Below are 20,340 nucleotides of genomic sequence, written 5' to 3' on the forward strand. Positions count from 1 at the left end.
TCCAAATACCACACCATGCCAAATTTGATACCATTTACTTGATGCGTTCTCGTTTTATGCGAAAAATTGACTTTTGCTTGGGAGGCCCCTCCCCCCTTCATGAGAAAGGGAGGGGTCTCAAACCATAAAAGGAACCTTCCCCTGCCTCCAATACCCCCACCTACCAAGTTTCACGCAAATCGGTTCAGTAGTTTCCGAGTCTATAGGGAACAGACAGACAGACAGACAGACAGAAATTCATTTTTATATATATAGATTGATAGATCCTAGGCTTCAGCCTTTTATCTTTAATGGTGCTTACAATATATTTATGCAAAAACTAATTTAAGTCTATTTTTGATTTATTCTCTGGACATATTCAGTTTTATAACGTTAGCATGTGCATTAGACTGCCCCAAATTTGTATGGGAAATTCAAAACCTGTGAAATGTTATACGCTGCAGGCTAAAATTGATCCTAGGCCTAGTACTAGATCTCATGCCAAATTTGGGCCAGATCGGATCACGGGAAGGGGTCGCTCAACGAGCCTGAAGTTTGTATGGGATTTTGAGACATTTTGTTCGGGAGAAACATGAAAAACAAGTTTTTCAGCAATAACTTTGATTCCCGTCGGTCGATTTCTTTCAAAAACGGGTTTTCTCAAAGCCTAAATTATGAAAAACATTTCATCCGAAGACTGCATATCGATAAGAGTTAAGACAAAAAAGTTATTAGGCTTCCAAAATGGGCAAACTTTTTTAAGGATGGTATTCATCACTGTAAATGAGTCGGGGCGGTCGAACTTATTGACGCCTCATTAGCAGTGATGTATACCACCGTAAAAAAAGTTAGCCCATTTTGGAAGTCCAATAACTTTTTTGTCTTAACTCTTATCGATATGCAGTCTTCGGATGAAATGTTTTTCATAATTTAAGCTTTGAGAAAACCCGTTTTTGAAAGAAATCGACCGACGGGAACCAAAGTTATTGATGAAAAACTGGTTTTTCATGTTTCTCCCGAACAAAATGTCTCAAAATCCCATACAAACTTCAGGCTCGTTGAGCGACCCCTTCCCGTGATCCGATCTGGCCCAAATTTGGCATGAGATCTTGTACTAGGCCTAGGATCAATTTTAGCCTGCAGCGCATAACTTTTTCAAAAGTCGGGTCATTTGGGGCACTCTAATGTGCATTGTAGAGCGCCATCATTCTGTATATTGGTTCATTGCAAGCGTAGTTTTGAATTCGGTTAGGGAGCTGGAACGGTCGTATGCTGCGTAGACTGCTACGTCCTTCGTTAGGAGAAATCTGTGACATCAAATAAGGTGAAAAATATTTTCCACAGGTCAAATCCTTTAAAAACAACATGTCGAGTAAGCTAAGGTTAGAATCATTACAAACGTTTTGGTTCCAAATTTAATAATAAAAATTTAAATTCGTTATCTGTGATCAGATTTGCCATTTATTGATCTTGATTTTCAGGTTGGGAAAATATCCTGATTCGAATCTTAGGTTGGCACCTCAACCTAAAATAAGATGTATTCAAAACTCATCATTTAGGAATATGTAGGAAAATATGCCATATTACAAACCATTTTTAAGATTTGGCTTTGAAAAATTCACTCTCAATTCTTGTGAAGAAATGAACCCTATGAAAGCTTCATACTGGTTATCAAGAATAGAAAAATCTCAAACAGTTTTTCCATTTGCATTATTTATCCAGGTTCACAAGCTCAGTTGCGAATAAATAATTCATGAAAGAATTCACATTAAAAACCTAAGATTCAGAATTCAAATAAGAGATTTTTAGTTGAGGATACTGATACAAATATCGGTTTTTGATTAATAACACTAAGTTTACAAAATTAAACAATAATCGTGAACTTTAATAACCTACCTATATTGTTAATGTGAAATCGGGCGCCAAATCCGAAAAGGTGAATAAATTTTCTATCGATCACCCGAACACCATTTTTGCGTCTGATCAACAGTATTGTTAATATAAGTGACTTTATGATAGAAAAAATTATAAAAAAACGCATTTTTTAAGAGAAAACTTTGTTTCAGCGAAAGCTTAGACTCGATGGTAACATTAGTTATGGCTACTTTACCCTAACAGTAATTTTTGTCAAATTTTTTATTAGCTTACCAGAAGTTCACATGCCAAATTTCAGAAAGATCTACCCATAGGGAGGGGTTGCTTGAGTCTCAAACGTGAATAGGATTCTAAGGAATTTTGCCCGGGAAGAACAAAAAATACTGGTTTTTCATCAATTACTTTTTTCTTCACAAGGCGATTGTTTTTTATGGTAAATTCTCTTAAGGGATATATTGAGACAAATATTTCACTCGAAGATTGCAACACCATTGGAATCAAAATAAAAAAGTTATAGCGGTTCAAAGGTCTCAAAATTTGTCTAACACGCAATGAGTACTTTTTACGCATTGCGTTTTATGCGAGAATTTTCGACCAAAAACACAAACTCGAAACCGCAATAATTTTTCTGTTTCAAATCCAATTGTGTTACAGTCTTCGAGTAAAATATTTGTCTCAACTTAGGCTTAAAAAAAAATAACCATAAAAAATGGTTTTAAGATATACAGTCCCCCCACAATCATTAGTCAATTAACGTCTCCTTCCACCATAAAATGTTCGTTTATTCGGGTGTAAGTTAACCAAATATCAAGCTTTGCATGAATTTCAGTCATTAAATACTTCCTCTTTGATTTCAAATATGTTTTTATTTTCAATTTTGTTAAAAAATAAAATAATTTACCGAAACAATCAACGTTTTTCAAAACCACAATCATAGGTCAAAATTGTAGCTTGTAACAATTATTAGTCAAATTGCCCACAATTATTGACAACACTCGAGTATCAACATGAAAATCAACAAGTTTCTGGTAAACATTCAGGGGCATTCTTCGCTAGTTTACATTTAAGGGGCAATTGGGTTGAGCTATAGCAACCAAGAAATGTTTTGTTTTGCTTGTAAAAAAGTGACCCATGATTGTGTGGAACTTGGTGGATTCTGTAACAATTATGGGTCGTTTTTATTTTGCCAAATATTATTGAATTTTCGCATTTCATTCACTCAGTATTATTTCGAAAATGTGAACACGTCCTTTATGCTTATATGGGACCAATTTATTTGGTTGGAATCTTTGAAATACCCGCATAAGGGGCTTAACGGCTTAAGATGTCAACCTTATAACATTGGAATTTTATGCGATAGTTCGACAACTTATAGTTCACCTATGATAAAAAGTATTTAAACATAATTTTTACTGTTATCAAACACACAAATAATGTTTTAAATGCATTTTGATGATATTGTCGATTATCCAAAAATATTAATTCGAATTAATTTCTTTTAGTTTAGTAGATATCAGCAGTTCTAATGATCGGTGACTAACAATTGTGTGTGACCCATGATTGTGGGGGGGACTGTACCATAGCGGTAGCTTATCATTAAAATGATCGTAGTATCCTGTGTGCTAATTCAAGGAAAAACGCTCTCTTCTCAACAAACTAGCGACCATAGCAGGCGTGATAGCCAGAATAAAACAATTAAGTTTTATAATCAAGATTTAAATATCAATGTGAGAATATCATTGAGGATTCAAACTGCAGGAGATAGCTATTGCATAATTTTGTCTCTTGATTCATAATTAAAATTTTACATTCATTCAGAGCCAGTATAGAAAGACAAACCAGGGGAAAATCACAAATTTAAAATAAGATCTGGATTCAATTCGAAGATTTCGTTCTTTGAAAAATCTAGATTTTAATTTTAAAACATTGATTTTTACAACTCCGCACTACTAAATTGTTCGTTTTTGTTAAAAAGTTTGATTTTGAAAAGGCGTGCTTTTCCTATTGAAAAAATGTCCAAAAATAGTGCTACTTTTTGACACTGTTTTGATTTGCAAGGAAAAAACCACAATTTGTTTGTTCAGGTTGAAAAACTCGATTCTGAAGAATATTTTGCGGTTATGCATAAAAAAGTGCATGAAACTTGTTGCAAAATTTGTTAGCACTCAACGTAATTATCCAACTCGGAAAGCCTCGTTAGATGAATTCACGAATCGTGCTGAAAAAATCCACTTTTAGCAACATGTTGCACAAATAATTAGTACAGAAATAAGATTTTGAATTAAATTATTAATGATATTTTCTTGCTGATAAAAAAACTTGTACTCAACCTTCAGGTGAAAATTCAACTGGCTATATATTTAATTAATTACACTGAGTAACAAAAAAAGATTTTTTGAAAATAGTCCAGGGTTTTCCAACTGAATTAGACTAACATTGACGCCCTGAGCCCGAAAATGACCATGGTTTTGTTCAATCAGGTCAGGATATTAGAATACTGTATCAGCAAAATCAATGTGATATTCTAACTCAGGACACAAAAATTAGTCTAAATCAGCTGAGAAACCCCAGACTATTTCTTGGCTGTCACCCAGTGTTATTGATTAAAGATTATTATTATTGCATATATAGCAAAAACAAAGATTCAAACTATCTTAGTTTTTAATCGAGTTTGAAAGAGTAGACAAAACATCTTATTTGAACCGCTAACTCTTACATTTGTTTCTATATTTGATGCATTTTCATTAATGTTCAAAATGGTTATGCTTGTGGTTTAAAGGAATAAGTTTATTCCTTTCAAATTCATTTGAATACAATAAGTCGTTCTTTTAAATGAACCCTTCAAAATCCTTTATTATTTCTTCTAGATTCTAGCTTCATAAAATTGATTGAAAACTTCTAGGGCAATTTTTCAAAAGATAAGATTTGAAATAAATAACTTTTGATGTAGATAAAATAGCTTAAACCTGGATAATTAGATAGTTCCTTTACACAGTTTTTAATTATTATTCTTTATGTATGCATCGTTCAAGTGAAAACGTTATAGGGAATTATTTTACCAACCCATGGCCCTACTGAGCCTTCCTTATGCGATGACATTTTAGAAGTGTTGCTTTTTTTTTAATTCTCACTGAACGTAGTTGCTACTGGTCGATTTTTCGCTTTTTACGTTTTATCTAGTCCGCGGTCTTATTTTTTGGCCAAGGGAACCAGAGTTACCCATCAAAAAAAGGACGATTAGCCGGTTGGAGTCATATAGACCCGGAATATTATTTTAATGATAAAATCAATACTACTGAACCGAATTTCTATAAAGTGTACCAGTTTGAAATTTTTCAAATGTCTGCTATCAGATGCTTCTTAAAACTTAGAGTTTTGTTTTTGTGGTCTTCCGAAAACGACCTTGAAGCCAAAAAGTCCTTTTAAAATATTTCATTCATTTCATCATTTAGTTGAAATCGTTTTGAAAAACTTTGGATTGATATGAATTCAGATAGATTGAGAGCTCATGTTGAAAAAAAAGTGCGTGGTTTTTCAGAACACAGCTAGAAATTTGAAAAGTTCATAGAATTTTTTTTTATGATTTTATAACAATTTTTTATGAGAATCATTGAATTTTTATGAAAAAATTGCTGTTCTGTTCAATTACATTCAATTTAAACCGATAGTGATGAATTAATAATGAAAAGACTGATAGGGTTACCGATTTTAGTATTAAAACATAGAATTTCAACATAATGAGGACCAAATCTGAGGTATATCGACTTTTACTTTACGCTTTTTGTTACCCTGAGTTCAACTGCTCTGAAATGTTAAATTTATTTCTAAATAATGTTATAAGAAATCAAAAACGACACTCCAAATAACTCAAGCAAGAATTTTAAATTTTCACATTTAATCCATTTTCTGTAGAAATACGCCTTAGCGAATTTCTTAAATCTCTAGTTGTTTGTTTTAAGCGGTTTTTTATGTGATAAATATCACAAAAAATAAAATTTAATTAGTTTCCATTGGTTTTCATGTTTTTATGGATTAAATAATTTTTCAGATCATTTTTATAAATGTTAGCTAATTATTCTGTAAAAAAAACACAATGGCTTTCAAGAATAAAATCGATGAATTTTCATATTTCCTTTCATGTTATATGACATCGGAAACCAAAATCTTATATTACTTTAAATGAATCTTTAAATCAGCCAAAGTTTAGCTGACATAGTGAAATTTCATTATTTCAAATGGGATGGTCACGAAACTTGTTCGAAAATGCCATCTTTTTTGGTCATTTTGTCTTTTGGATCAAGTTTCCAAAGACACCAACAAAATTATAATAATTTGCAATAATTTAATTATTATGCATTCGAACAAGACGGAAAATCGTCCACGGGCGTTCCTTTCAATGATCGATTTATTTCTTATTTTCCATTTAAGTTTGAAAGACAAGTAAAAGGGTCGTTCATGAATTCTGTATAATATTCGATGGAATATCGTCGTGGATATGCATTCCAATTACCATTCAAAAATAAAATCAAAAGTTAAAAGCGAGCTAGTAACTCTTAAGGTCTAGTTTTCAGATAATTTGCATAGAAATTAAAAACGGAATGCTATCACTGATAATAAGAGTATCTTTAAAAGCGACACTTTTTCAGATTTTATTGCGCCTTATCCGCTCTCGAATGCCAATTTGACACTATTCGAAGTTTGGCAGCTTGTATCTTTACTCAGGCGCATCCAAATCTTAAAAAATCTTCTGTGATCTTCAATGAATTCATGAAATCTTTAATATTGCATCTTTCTTTTTTTTCATTTTTAATATGGACGCTCTCAGAAAACCCAGACAAAACATACTCCCTCATGAGAGCTTGAGTGCAAACTTGACACTCCTTGCTAAAAATCGCTATATCTAAATATCTTGTTTCTCAACCGATTTGAACAAAATATACAGTTTTGGAAACCTTGTAATGTTACTTAAATATTTACTCTAGACGTTATTCAGCAACAACACTTCACTTTTCCGTTTATCAAAATCTAAGAAATAAAATCCGAAATCACATGCTTCGGAAAAAGACTATAGATTTTGGTAGCTATCAAATGTCAAAAAAAAATTCAACTCAGTGTCCAAGAAGTTAGAAGCTATATGTTGCGCACAAGGATTTATTTGTTTTAAATTTTTTAAAGATTATGACCACAAAAAATGTAAAAAAGTGTTAAAATTGTACTTTTTAATCAATGAACCGACAAAATTGTTCCAGTTTCAGTGGAAAATTTTTTATAAGAGAATTGGAAAGTTTACGTAATTTGACACATTTAGATTCTCAAAATACGAATAACTGAATTTTTGACGAACTCTCAAAGGTAGCTGTATTTCGAACATTTTGTTAATTTGCGATTTCTCAGATTTTCTAATACATAAATTCAACTTTACACTAGAGTATATAGACGCACAAATTTCGCAAAAAAAAATATATCCAGCAGGAAAGAAATTGTATACCGGTTCTAGTGGAGTTAAAACCATCGGCTCTGCGGTATTTTACAAAAATATGATAATTAAAAATGTGAAATATTTTTTACGAGAGCTTTTACGAACGTTTTCTGTTTAGTTCAAACTTTGAAATCGCCCTCAACTTTGCGTAATTTTCACCGAATTTTGACTTTTGGAATGCATTTTAATTTTTCTTCTCTCAAAAATAAACCTATAGCTGAATCTCGGCAATTTTCCCGAAACAGTTGCCACACCGAAAAGGTTGGACGTGCGGAGAAAATCCATCAATGGCTTTCACATTTCCAGCAAACAAACTAAAACGCACTAACAAACACCCACGTGCCGGCCCTGGTGGTGCATTTCGAATACCGAATTTCCATCTTTTTGATGGACAACAACCAACGCAACGCAACGCTTGCACTGCGCCGGGTTATTTGGTTGCATACTTGTGGGCGCCCAATTTTTAACCGTTTGCCGGTGGTTCGTTCGTTTGCCGAAATTGTATCGGAATGTATTAATTTTTCATTCGAAAGCTGGACCGAGAATTGTTATGGCGTTAGAATGTTTCAGAATTTGAATTATTGAGTGAGGCACACCTGGGATATTTTTGGACTTTTACCATTCGATGGATAATCCCGTTTTGTTCGTAGGAAAATCACTCTGAGAGAGGTTTTGCTTGGTTTATGACGAATACATGGTTGAGCATCAACATTTTGAATTATGAATGCTTTTTCCAATAAAAATAAGGTTTTGGGGAACGATGTGGTAGAAATATTAAATTAACGTTTGCAAATCTTTTCATTTGATTTCCGAGAAGCGATCGAATGAGTTCAATTTTTCATGTGACAATTTTAACACGGTATCAATTTGTTTGCGGGAAGCTTTATGTTGCCGGTTGAGCTCCGATACAAAAAAAAATATTATCGGTAATTAATCATCAACTGCAGGTATCAATCATCAATCTTGCGGGGGCGGACAAAAGTAAATCGAGAAAAATGCTCGCATCAGCATATGTATGTCATCAATGTCATCAATGAAATAAAACGATTCCGATTTCATTAATTATCATTATAATGTTTATTGAGATTTCGGCATAAAAAATATAAATATCTTTGGTTGAATCACGTGACACAAATGAAGGATTCGTCGCTCATATCAATGGATTTCACGAATCAAAAGCTCAATTGTATAAAGCTTTGCGAGCCTTATTCAATTGGGAACATAAATCATTTCTAGAGATGTGTCTGTTTAATTATTTGAAAACACATTTTTTCCTGGCAGCATTGCATCAAATTCACTTGTCCCGAAAAAATCTGCTTCCCATGAAAGGCAAGCAAATAACATGCTTTTAACTTTTAACAAGTTTGAATTCAAGGGCCATGTCACTTTACGGAAAAATATCTCCAGCTTATTCGGAATGACAACTTTTTGTCCCGGTGCCAAGAAATGCTTTGCAGCGACATAGTTTTTCGGTTCGACTAGAAAGTGCACTTTCCCCTAATTCTAAAGACAGTTTCTTTCTGTTCCGTTCAAAAATCCACCCATTCACTTCCGGGAAATCACTTTATCCTGCCCTCGATTTTTCCCTCTAAACGCTCTCAGTCAGTCTTTTCGCACATCCGATTTGGGTACATTTGACCAGTTCCATTTTTTTTTGCTCACTTTTTCCTAGCATACAAATTCACAACAAACTTGCTCGCTCGAAATTCTTCCACACGGACGACTTCCCAAGCACATGGTATGCGATCTGAAAACGATTTGCAGCACAATGTGAGCACCCTCATGAAAGTTTCCGCACACTGAATTGTCTCTATCTTCTATTGCTTGGTTTCCACTGTTTTTTGTTACATTTTTGCACTCGCGTTTCGATTAATAAATTTGAGATCTGTAAAATAAAAAAAAACCCGTCGAAAACTGTACTTGATAATAGAATTTATTTTAACTAAATTGAATGAAATAATGGAAACATGTACAACAAATGTGGAAAAACTAAAGGTTAACTCCGATTTCAAAAACTCTGAATTCTGGAATCCGATACTGAATTCTGAATCTAAATTCTGAATCTGAAATCTGAATCTGAATTCTGAATCTGAATTCTGAATCTGAATTCTGAATCTGAATTCTGAATCTGAATTCTGAATCTGAATTCTAAGATATTTAAGATAAGCTAACCACCGTTAATTAATTTTGTAAATTTATTTTTCGGCATATCGGTGAAAAGTAGTCCGGAGTATACGTGTTCACCACATGTAGACTTCGGACCAACCAGATTTCATTGTATAGGTTAAGGTAGTGCCACCTCTATCCCGGTACTACTTCTCCTAAATAATGAAATGTTGCAGGGTAAAGTATGGTGTACGTTAATAAGTTTCCTCGCAAAAATGCTCTTTCGCTCTTTTCAACATCTGTAAATTTTCTTCTCACTTCTCTATCCATCTTTATCAATTTCATAACTACTTTTCACCGATATGCCGAAAAATAAATTTACAGAATCTGAATTCTGAATCTGAATTCTGAATCTGAATTCTGAATCTGAATTCTGAATCTGAATTCTGAATCTGAATTCTGAATCTGAATTCTGAATCTGAATTCTGAATCTGAATTCTGAATCTGAATTCTGAATCTGAATTCTGAATCTGAATTCTGAATCTGAATTCTGAATCTGAATTCTGAATCTGAATTCTGAATCTGAATTCTGAATCTGAATTCTGAATCTGAATTCTGAATCTGAATTCTGAATCTGAATTCTGAATCTGAATTCTGAATCTGAATTCTGAATCTGAATTCTGAATCTGAATTCTGAATCTGAATTCTGAATCTGAATTCTGAATCTGAATTCTGAATCTGAATTCTGAATCTGAATTCTGAATCTGAATTCTGAATCTGAATTCTGAATCTGAATTCTGAATCTGAATTCTGAATCTGAATTCTGAATCTGAATTCTGAATCTGAATTCTGAATCTGAATTCTGAATCTGAATTCTGAATCGGAGTTTTAAAACCAAATTTAAAATTTTTGACTTTATTTGGAATTTTAATTATGATGCGATTAGAAAACAAAATTTAAGAACATTTCCCGTTTCCTTTTCGTTTTTTGAGTTTGAGCTAGTTCAGAATTTCCTAGTTCCTAGGAATTCATTCCACTTATCTTTAATCCAAAGTGGTTGCTAAAGTATTTACGTAAATCTTCTCTACTGCTGGAACAAAGACTCGAATCTTCTATAAATCTCTGTCCCGTTAAAGGGAAATCGTAAACTCGTGTACTTGCCTGTTGTGTTTGCTGTTGTTGCTGCTACTGGAGCTCTTGTTGCGCAAATTCTGACATCCTATTTAATGCTCCGATGTACTTCCGATATACGTTCATGCTGAAGGCAGCAGCAGCAGAATAGCTGAAAACTAGTTACAAACAATCGCCCAAGTCAGCTAGTTTCCAACGAGTTCGGAAGCTGTGATGGCTGTTGTTGTTCCTGGCTCTGTTTTTGTTGTTGTTGAGGCTGATGATGGCTCCGGATTCCGATAGAAAAGGTTGTTGCCAAGATAAGCACTAATTAAAACGTCCTCTGCGGAAAGGTCCAATTTGTACTGGTCCGACATCTTCTGCAGCCGGGCGTACATCTCGTGCGCTAGCAGGGCGGGAAAATCGCCAACAACGGCTGTCATTCGATGACAGCTATTGCCGAATCCGAGACCACTGTCACTGCCGATTGGAGCTTTCGATGGCGAAAGAGGAGCCGGAGGAATCATCCTGAGTAGATCCTGCACAGAAAAAAAGGCAATAAATCACGTGTCAGCAGACTATTTCTCGATTTCTGAGCTTCTGAAGGAAATTCGATGTCATGTTTTGGATTTCTTATAAGAAAAACGAAAACATTCTCAATTTCTCATGTAATTTCATCCATCAGTAAAGTTCTACATCCGGTATTTCATTACCGGTATCAGTTTCTCAGAACAAGAACTGTGTCAATTGCCATCGCCATGCTTAAATAAACTGTTAGCTGTTTGAAGCGTTTGCAGTCATCTATGGGTTGAAGCAAAAGCGCCTTTGGGTAGGCAATCATTGGTAAATATGCTATGCCTACTCACTATCGATATTATTCAAGTTTAGAACTTTTTTCTATAAGTAACGATTGAAGAAAATAGGTAACGATATTATTTGAAATTCTAATATTCATGGTGAATTGGATCAACTTAGTATCAACTCAATGGCTTCAGCGAATGTTTCTACCTGTAAAATAGTACAGTGAAAGAAGTTGAATACAGCTCTTTTTCCCTATAGCATGCATCAAATAATTCCTCATGATCTTAATTCAGAATCGAACGAAAAAGTAATTCTTTTAGTGTTACGATTTTAATTTATCACAAAAAATATTCAGATACAACGTCCAGATTCAGGACAAGAAAAAGAAAAGATTAATATTGAATGCAAAAGAAAATAAATTAAAAACTTTTTATAAACATTCGAATTTGATATCATAATTCAAATCTACAAAAATATAAAATGAACAAAAGAAAACAAAAACAGGTAATTCCCTTAACAGTAGATCATATCAGAATTAAAACTAAATTTTAGGATTGAACAAATAATAGAAAGTTTTTTTTTTATAAAAACTTACTGTCATACTTCAAAATCAGGAATAATATCAAGAGTATTAAAAAGAAATTTATAGAATCGCATTTTCTAATCAGACTTCAATACAGGCGCGGTCCTAGAGCTCACTCTTGGGAGAGGGAGGGGGGGGGGGGGGGGTTGGGGGTTGTGGTGATTTTACAATTTTTCAAAAATCTACCAATAAAAATAACTTTAATATCTAGTGAAAAAACGTTCGTTTTGGAATAGTGAGGGGGAAATATGCTGTACACTGCCTCTTCATTGATCTTACTGAACCAAATCAAAATAAAACAAGAAATTTAAACGTTTTCAACCCATTTCCTTTTTTTTTTTTTTCCTGTAGGGGAGAGCCCACTGCGACCAGTAGTTGATCTATTGTGGTGTTTACCCCCGCGTTACTATATGCTGTCAGGTTCACCTGCACTATTGATTGGAGGTGAACCTGACAGCATATAGTAACCCATTTCCTACATTAACTTTTTTTTTATTTCTTTCGATACAACTTCATTCAACGAATCTATTAATTCCATGCGAAGTTTTTGTGATAAAACGATGGTAGTAGATTTTTGTACACCTTCATGTCTTCTTCATATCAGCGCAAGGTTACTACAGAGAAATTCATTGATTTCATTTTGCGTTTGAAAAGCAAATATTTGAAATAAATTTTTGACCTTATAAAAGCTATGATTTCTATAATTCTGCTTTATTTTCTGATTGGTGATTCGGAAATGTCGTGATATTTTTATCAATTCTGCAGTTAATTTCTCATTGTGGATTACCGTCTTTGAATTTTATTTCTAAATCTAAATTTAAATCTGAAATAAAATAATGAAATATAATTCTGAACTCTGGAACTTTTGCAATTATAGTTTCATTGATTATAATCAATTCCATGTTTATAACTGTTAGCATAAAATTATACATATTCTTAAGTTTATCTTGATATTGAATTAATGCATTGCTTCAACTGATGACTTTCAATGTGTGATAAATTCGTGGTAAGAAAATACAATTGGACGAAATTTCATAAAGTAAAATATTTACTCTCTTCAAATACAATCATTTGCGAGTTAGCTTTAAGTTGTCCTTAGTGTCGAAACCGACCGAATTAATTCGACGAAATCCGTTTTTCATATCCATCGCGTACCGAACCTCCGTTTATGAAATTAGTCTGTAAACTGACGCTTTCTACACTTCTGTTCAATCAACTCTCTTACACCAAAACTCTACACAGTTTGTTCTCTCTTATTCAAATGAACGCTCTCAAAATTTCCGAGTACATTGATCGGAGCTTACTCTCTCATGAACAAGCGTTGCCAATCTTCTAGCTGTTCATGTTTCGTTTTTTCCATCAGAGATATTTATCCTTACTATATTCCCTACATTCGCCTCCGCCTCTATACTCCTGAGCTAATTTTGATAAATTTTATTTGTTCTGAATTGTTCAAATTTTTCTTTTCTAATGTGTATTTTCTTATGTTTTCATTTTCACATTACTCGATTCTCCGTCATCACTTTCATTTTCAAAATACACAATTCTTTTCAAGCATTAAAATGTACTTTTTCGATGCTCTCGTCACATTGTTCTTTTCTGGTGAATATCGGAAATATCTTTTTTTTTTATTTCCTTACTTGCTGATCCCATACGAATTCCGTTTCGCTTTCAATTTGGAATAAGTCATGAACAGTCAATTGCCAAGCATTTCACAGATACACTTCCGAACTCACTCCTCAGCTACAACTGCAAAAACATTGGACAATCACGCTTTCTGTCGTCTGCTTCTCAATTTCAAATCAGGAATCAGTTGACCGTGCCAAAAAAACCCTCGTGTAAACTCGATCGTTGCATAACGACGCAATTATTGCCAAAAAGCTAAATCCCTTTCGGTTGCCTCTTATACAATCTTTGATATCTGAAATCGATTACCCGTCCCTCAAAACTCAGGTGTACCCATTTTCATCTGAATCCGATGTATAAAAACGAAAATATCGCATTTACAGTGAATAGTCAATATGGACGACCCCTTTGGCCTCCCCAGACTTTGATAAGGATAAGAGAAATCAATTTTTTTGTCCCTTATACCTCCTATGTGCAAATTTTTATCCTGATCCTATGTATAAAAAAATTAATATCCCTAAAATATAGAAAAGTTAATATGGACCCCTTTTGCCGGCCCCTTACACTGAATTTGACACCTCAAATCGATTGCACGTCACTCAAAACTATCGTATACCAATTTTCATCTGAATACAATGTATAATAAAGTCAATATCGCAAAAACAGCGAACAGTTAATATGGACGACCCCCTTGTCCGAAAATCTGAAAACATTTTTCAACATTCCTGGCCCTAATGAGCATCCATGCCAAATTTCAGAACTCTAGCTCTTAAGACAGCTGCGTCTATAAGGACAAATAAACAAACATACAGAAATTGCTTTTTATATATATAGATAGATTTCCTGATCCTACCGCTCCTCATTTTAGGTGACGGACTCACTCACTAAACGTACTTCAGCATTATTTGAGAATTACTTTTCCTTTTTTAAACTCATCCCCCTATCCGATTGAACCTCTACTAATAATACTATCTTAAAAGATGATTTGCAGTTTTTCTCTTTTTATACACTGCAGCTGACTTTTCGTTTTTTTTTTGCTCCTATGATTCCCTTTTTCATATGAGTTCTTTTTCCTGATTTACCTTTCTTGCCTTTGTCCATTCTCTTTTTGAACACTATTTTCCATTTTCAATATGGTTTCTTCAATGAATCTCCTTTCATCAATACTGCATTCTTCATCCTCTATTGAACATTTTTCATTTCGATTTTCAACTCTCTGTATCATGTTAATTTGATTTTTATTTTTCTATCTATAATTCATTTCTCCACTTTTGATCATGAATGCTCATTTCATCTCCTTTTTTTTTTATCCTCCCTTGCTCGTCTTTCCTTACTTACTCTTCTCCCTTATTTTTCTTTTCTCAATTTTCCATATACTTATTTCAAAACCCTATTTTTTTGTTTTGTTCTCCTTCCAACAGAACTCGATTTTTAATTTTTTTATTTTTTTTACTCCCTTATTCTACTTTCTTCTTGATTCACCTTATCCAATAATCATTCTAAATTTATTTTTTTGGGCTTTAGCTTTAGTTTATTTTCTGTACATGCTTTTTTCTACACTGTTTCATATTCCCCAACAAAATATTCTTTTTAAAACTCTTATGTCCATTTTCCAATTTTAATCTTTTGTTATCAATACTATCGTTTTGAATGCCATGAATTGTACCATTTCTTATTCTTGATTTTGAACTATTTGTATAGGTTAATATTCTCCCTTTTTTTTCACTTATTACGCTCCTGCTCATTCTGTTTACCTTTTTTACTTTATTTCTTTCTTATTTATTCTCCTCCACATTCCGTATCACTTTTCATTCGTCAATTGTCGTTAAATATTTTCCATACTCTCTTTTCAAATACTATTTCAACTTTTTCATTTTACAAAATCTTTTTTTTTCGCTCTTTCTGCTTTAATTTTTCCCTTTTCTTATATCCACTTTGATGGAACTTCCTTTATCCATTTGGTTTTCTTTTCACTCAAGGTTTGTTTTTTTTTGCGTTTATTTTATCTCCATTTCCCTTTTTTTTTTTTCCTACTACATCAATTTCCCCATCCTTTATTTGCCATTCTTTTATTTTGTTTTCTTTTTCACAAAACTTATTTTTTGTTCCTTTTGTTCATTTTCGATTTCTAAAAACATTTTTTCATCTTGTATATCTCATTTCATTGTTATTTATGCTTTAATTATCTTCGAATTCTCAATCATATCATTTTAATATTTTCATCTCTCCTTCTTTTTTTATATTTTTTGTCCTGCATTTTTGCTTTTTTTACTTATTATTCATAATTTGTTTTTTTATAATTCCAAACTCTTTTTCACTACTCATTTTTATTAAATTGTTTCCCATTTGAACAAAGTTCATTTTATTTTTATTCTTTCTACTATATTTATTCCTTTTACAATCTCTTCTTTTGTGAAACTTCCATCATAAAAATTCGTTTCCACTTTTTTCATCTCTTATCAGCCATTCTTACATTTTTTTAAAATTAAGTTTCAATTCTCTGATCTATTAGCATTTTTTCGGCACTGTTTCCCATTTATTAAAATTATCTTTTTTTGATAGGCTTTATTTTCATTTTTTCTTTGATCCATTTTCCGCTACACATTTTACATCTTCTATTTATAACTTTCTGTAATCAATACTTTTGTTTTTCATGGCCGTTCTCTACTGTTCATAATTCATTATTGATTTTCAGCTCCCTGTGTAATTTTTTTTTTAATTTTACATCTTTCATTCTTCCTGTTTTTTTTCTTTTTCCCTTCCTATAATTCATACATTATTTTTATTTATTTTAAATTTTCCATACTCTCTTTTCATAATATTTGTTTTTCATCTCTATTTAACAGAATTTCTTACTCTTTCGGCAATAAGTTCTCTTTATAATTTTCACAACTCAGAATCTCCCTTGTACAAAAAATCCTTTTAAATGTTACAAGATTATTTTTCTCTTTTCCTGTATTTTTTTCAATACTCTTTCTTCTAAGATTTTTTTTTTTTATATGTCTTTCTTCATACTATATAATTCCATCCATCATTAGTCATTCTTCAATTTTCTTCCCACTCAATGCACTTTTCTTCTTTTTGTCCAACCTCTTAATTTTTGTACACTACTTCTCATTTTGCATATTTCTTATTTACAGTCTGTAATGTAATGTAAATGTAATCTTTATTTTACATTAATCCATTTATCCTTTATCCATTATGCATTTCTTTTCTTTCTAAATTTTACGCCATATATTTCCTATATTACACTTTCCATGAATGTCATTCTTTTTTTATATCCTCTCTTGTATATTATTCATTCTTGAATCGCAACTTAACTGTTCTTTTTTTCTCTCTCTTTATTCTCCCTCCTTTGTCATATTAATTCTCAATCTATTTCCGATTTTTCATCTTACCTTTCTTCTTCTTTCTTAACTTTTTCTCGTCCTACATTTGCTCTTCTTACTTTCCTTTAATATTTATTCTTTCCCAATATTCCATACTTTTTTTTTGTTTTATTCTTTCTACTTTTAGTCTTCCTATTTTTAATCTCCACTTTTCAAAAATTCCTTATCTTTCAAATGATACTTGCTAATTTCTCCATTTTTTTGTTTTTCAATACACATTTCCAGTACTTAATTTCTTTCATCATACTTTATAATGTCAACCTTCATTTGGTTTTTTTTTTTTTTTTAACTTATTAATTTTTCTTTCTTTTCTCAATTTTTTTTCGCCACATTTTTTTTCATTCCATATTTCTCATTTACATTCCAAATGTCATCCGTCATTTAATAAAATCTTGATCTTCATATTCATTTCATATTCATCATTTACCATCTTTCGAAGATGCGATTGTTTTCTTTCTCCATTTCCGTCATATATTTTCCATGTTCCACTATCCATGAATCTCTTTCCGTTTTTTATCCTCTGGTGTATATTATTCATTATTGAATCTCAGTTACAATGATTTTTTTTTTCACTTTATCATCCACTTTAGTATTATGAATTTTTAATCTGTATATATTTCCGATATTTCATGTTTCCCTCATTCTTTGTTTTGAGTTTTTTTTTCCATTTTACGTTCCTTTCCTAAGTCTTCTTCCTCACTTTCCATACTCTTTGTTTTATTCTTTCTTCTTTAATTCTTCTAATTTTTAATTTCCACTTTTCTGAATCTCCCATAATCAAAATTTCCTTATTTGTTATACTTTCAACTTTTTTTTTAATCTTCACTTTTATGAATCTACTTTATTCATGAATTCCTTTTCTTTCAAATCATTCTAGACTTTTTTTTAAATCTTTTTCATTGTTTTTTTTTTTTTTTTCAAATTTCTCATTTCCAGTTTTTTTTATTTTAATCCTTTAGTAATAATTTTTAAGCCCGTCCTTCATTTGCCTTTTTTTACACTCAATTTACTTTTCTTTCTTCTGTTCAATTTCTTTTCTGTACACTATTCTTGATTTTATGTATTATTAACATTCCAAATAACATCAGTCTTCATTTTCCATGACACATTTTTTTTCCTTTCTTCGTTTTCACCAAATTTTTCCATATTCCCCTCTCAATTGATCTCCTTCCATTTTTCATCCTCTATTGTACATTAGTTATTCTTGATCCTCAACTTCAGTGGTATTTTTTGTTATACTTTCACTTTATTCTTCATTTTTGTCCTATGAATTCTCAATCTTTTTCTGATGTTTCATCTTTCCTTCCTTCTTTTTTCTAAGTTGTTTTGCCCTTCATTTTCTCTTACTGCTTTCCTTTCATAATTTTACTACCCAATTTCCATTCCTTTTTTTCTGCTCTATTTTCCATCCAAAAAAATTAATTTGATTTTTGTAGAAGCCAAAAATCAAAAACTTGAATTCTTCGTTTTTAAATCTTATCCTGTGAAAAACTGTCTTTATTAAAAAATCTTCTATCTATTTTTTTTGTTTATCAACCATTCTTTAAAAAGAATCCTTAGCTCAAGTTTTTATCTTCTCTTTAGTTCAGGATTTTTTTTTTTGGCACTGTTTCCTACTTCATTGTATTAAATGAATATCTTCATCTCTTTTTTTCATTTTTCCATTCTCCTTAATATTTGTGATCCATTTATCTCTCTCCATTTACTGATATGTTACAGTTATTATCTGCTTTTCCAATAAATACTTTCGTATTCCAAGCCTCGTTTTTTATTTAACATTTTTCATTCCAAATTTTAAACTTCCAATTTGCATTCTATTCCTATTTCTTTTCTCCCGTTTTTAATTTTCTTGTGCTTCATTTTATGTTATTTTTTTACTTTTTACTTATCATTACTCTTTCTATATTTTTCTTATTCGCTTGTCAAAACTCCATTTTTCGAACTTCGTTTACAGAATCCTTTTTTTCAACGGTTTCTTATTTCAAACCTTTTAGTCCAAACTTTTCCAAATTTGCTCGTTCTTTTATGTGTTGCTCCTTTTTTTTTTCAACTTCATAATTTAAACTTACTCAATTCTTTTGCCAGAGGTTTGTACTTTCCATCTGGTACTGCCTCTCTCAGGGGTTTGTACCTCCCATCTGGTACTACCTTTCTCAGAGATTTGTACCTTCTATCTGGTCTGGTACTGCCCCTCTCAGGGGTTTGTACCTCCTATCTGGTACTGCCCCTCTCAGGGGTTTGTACCTCCCATCTGATACTGCCCCTCTCAGGGGTTTGTACCTCCAACTGGTACTGCCCCCTCTCAGGGGTTTGTACATCCTATCTGGAACTGCCCCTCTCAGGGGTTTGTACCTCTCTTCTGGTACTGCCCCTCTCAGGGGTTTGTACCTCCAACTGGTACTGCCCCTCTCAGGGGTTTGTACATCCTATCTGGTACTGCCCCTCTCAGGGGTTTGTACTTCCCATCTGGTACTGCCCCTCTCAGGGGTTTGTACCTCCCATCTGGTACTGCCCCTCTCAGGGGTTTGTACCTCCCATCTGGTACTACCCCTCTCAGGGGTTTGTACCTCCAACTGGTACTGCCCCTCTCAGGGGTTTGTACATCCTATCTGGTACTGCCCCTCTCAGGGGTTTGTACCTCCCATCTGGGACTGCCCCTCTCAAGGGTTTGTACCTCACATTTTAACGCATTGCTGCTCTCAAATAAGTTTCGGTATTGTCTAACTCAAATAGAGAAAAAATCAAAGATAAAGCTGGTTAGTTCATTTACCTCGAATCACAGCCAAGCGCAACCAATCAAGCAGCCGTAAAAATTTACGAGTGTACGAACGGCAAACAAGCACCAACAAATGAGATCCATTGCATCACATAAAAAATCCGCTACATCATATTCCGATTTTACATGTACGTCAACAACTATTCAAACAAATCCACATAACTATCGAAATCGAAAAGGCTCGAAGAAACACAACACCGATACTTGCCATTCCACTCTCCTTCACCCTTCTTTTTATCGTCCTTTCACTATTTTTTTCACAACTTCCACCATTCTACTCACCATCCACCAATCATCCACAATACCAGTTCGACTTCCAACCAAGATCCCGATTTCAGCCTTCCAAATGTTCACCATCAATTTCAAAACACACGAATCGTTCAATCGAACCGACCACGCCATTGTCGAAACCGACCGAATTAATTCGACGAAATCCGTTTTCATATCCATCGCGTACCGAACCTCCGTTTATGAAATTAGTCTGTAAACTGACGCTTTCTACACTTCTGTTCAATCAACTCTCTTACACCAAAACTCTACACAGTTTGTTCTCTCTTATTCAAATGAACGCTCTCAAAATTTCCGAGTACATTGATCGGAGCTTACTCTCTCATGA

At 32.9% G+C, this 20,340-nt stretch overlaps 1 protein-coding gene across 9 annotated transcripts in view; it reads right to left on the reverse strand.

The window, feature by feature from the left end:
• The window catches only part of LOC129751042 (uncharacterized), a 525,666-nt gene that overhangs the window by 89,234 nt on the left and 416,092 nt on the right, over positions 1–20,340 (reverse strand). The gene's annotated exons all lie outside the window — the stretch shown is intronic.

The sequence above is a fragment of the Uranotaenia lowii genome, chromosome 3 (genome assembly GCF_029784155.1).
Source record: "Uranotaenia lowii strain MFRU-FL chromosome 3, ASM2978415v1, whole genome shotgun sequence".
NCBI classification, from domain to species: domain Eukaryota; kingdom Metazoa; phylum Arthropoda; class Insecta; order Diptera; family Culicidae; genus Uranotaenia; species Uranotaenia lowii.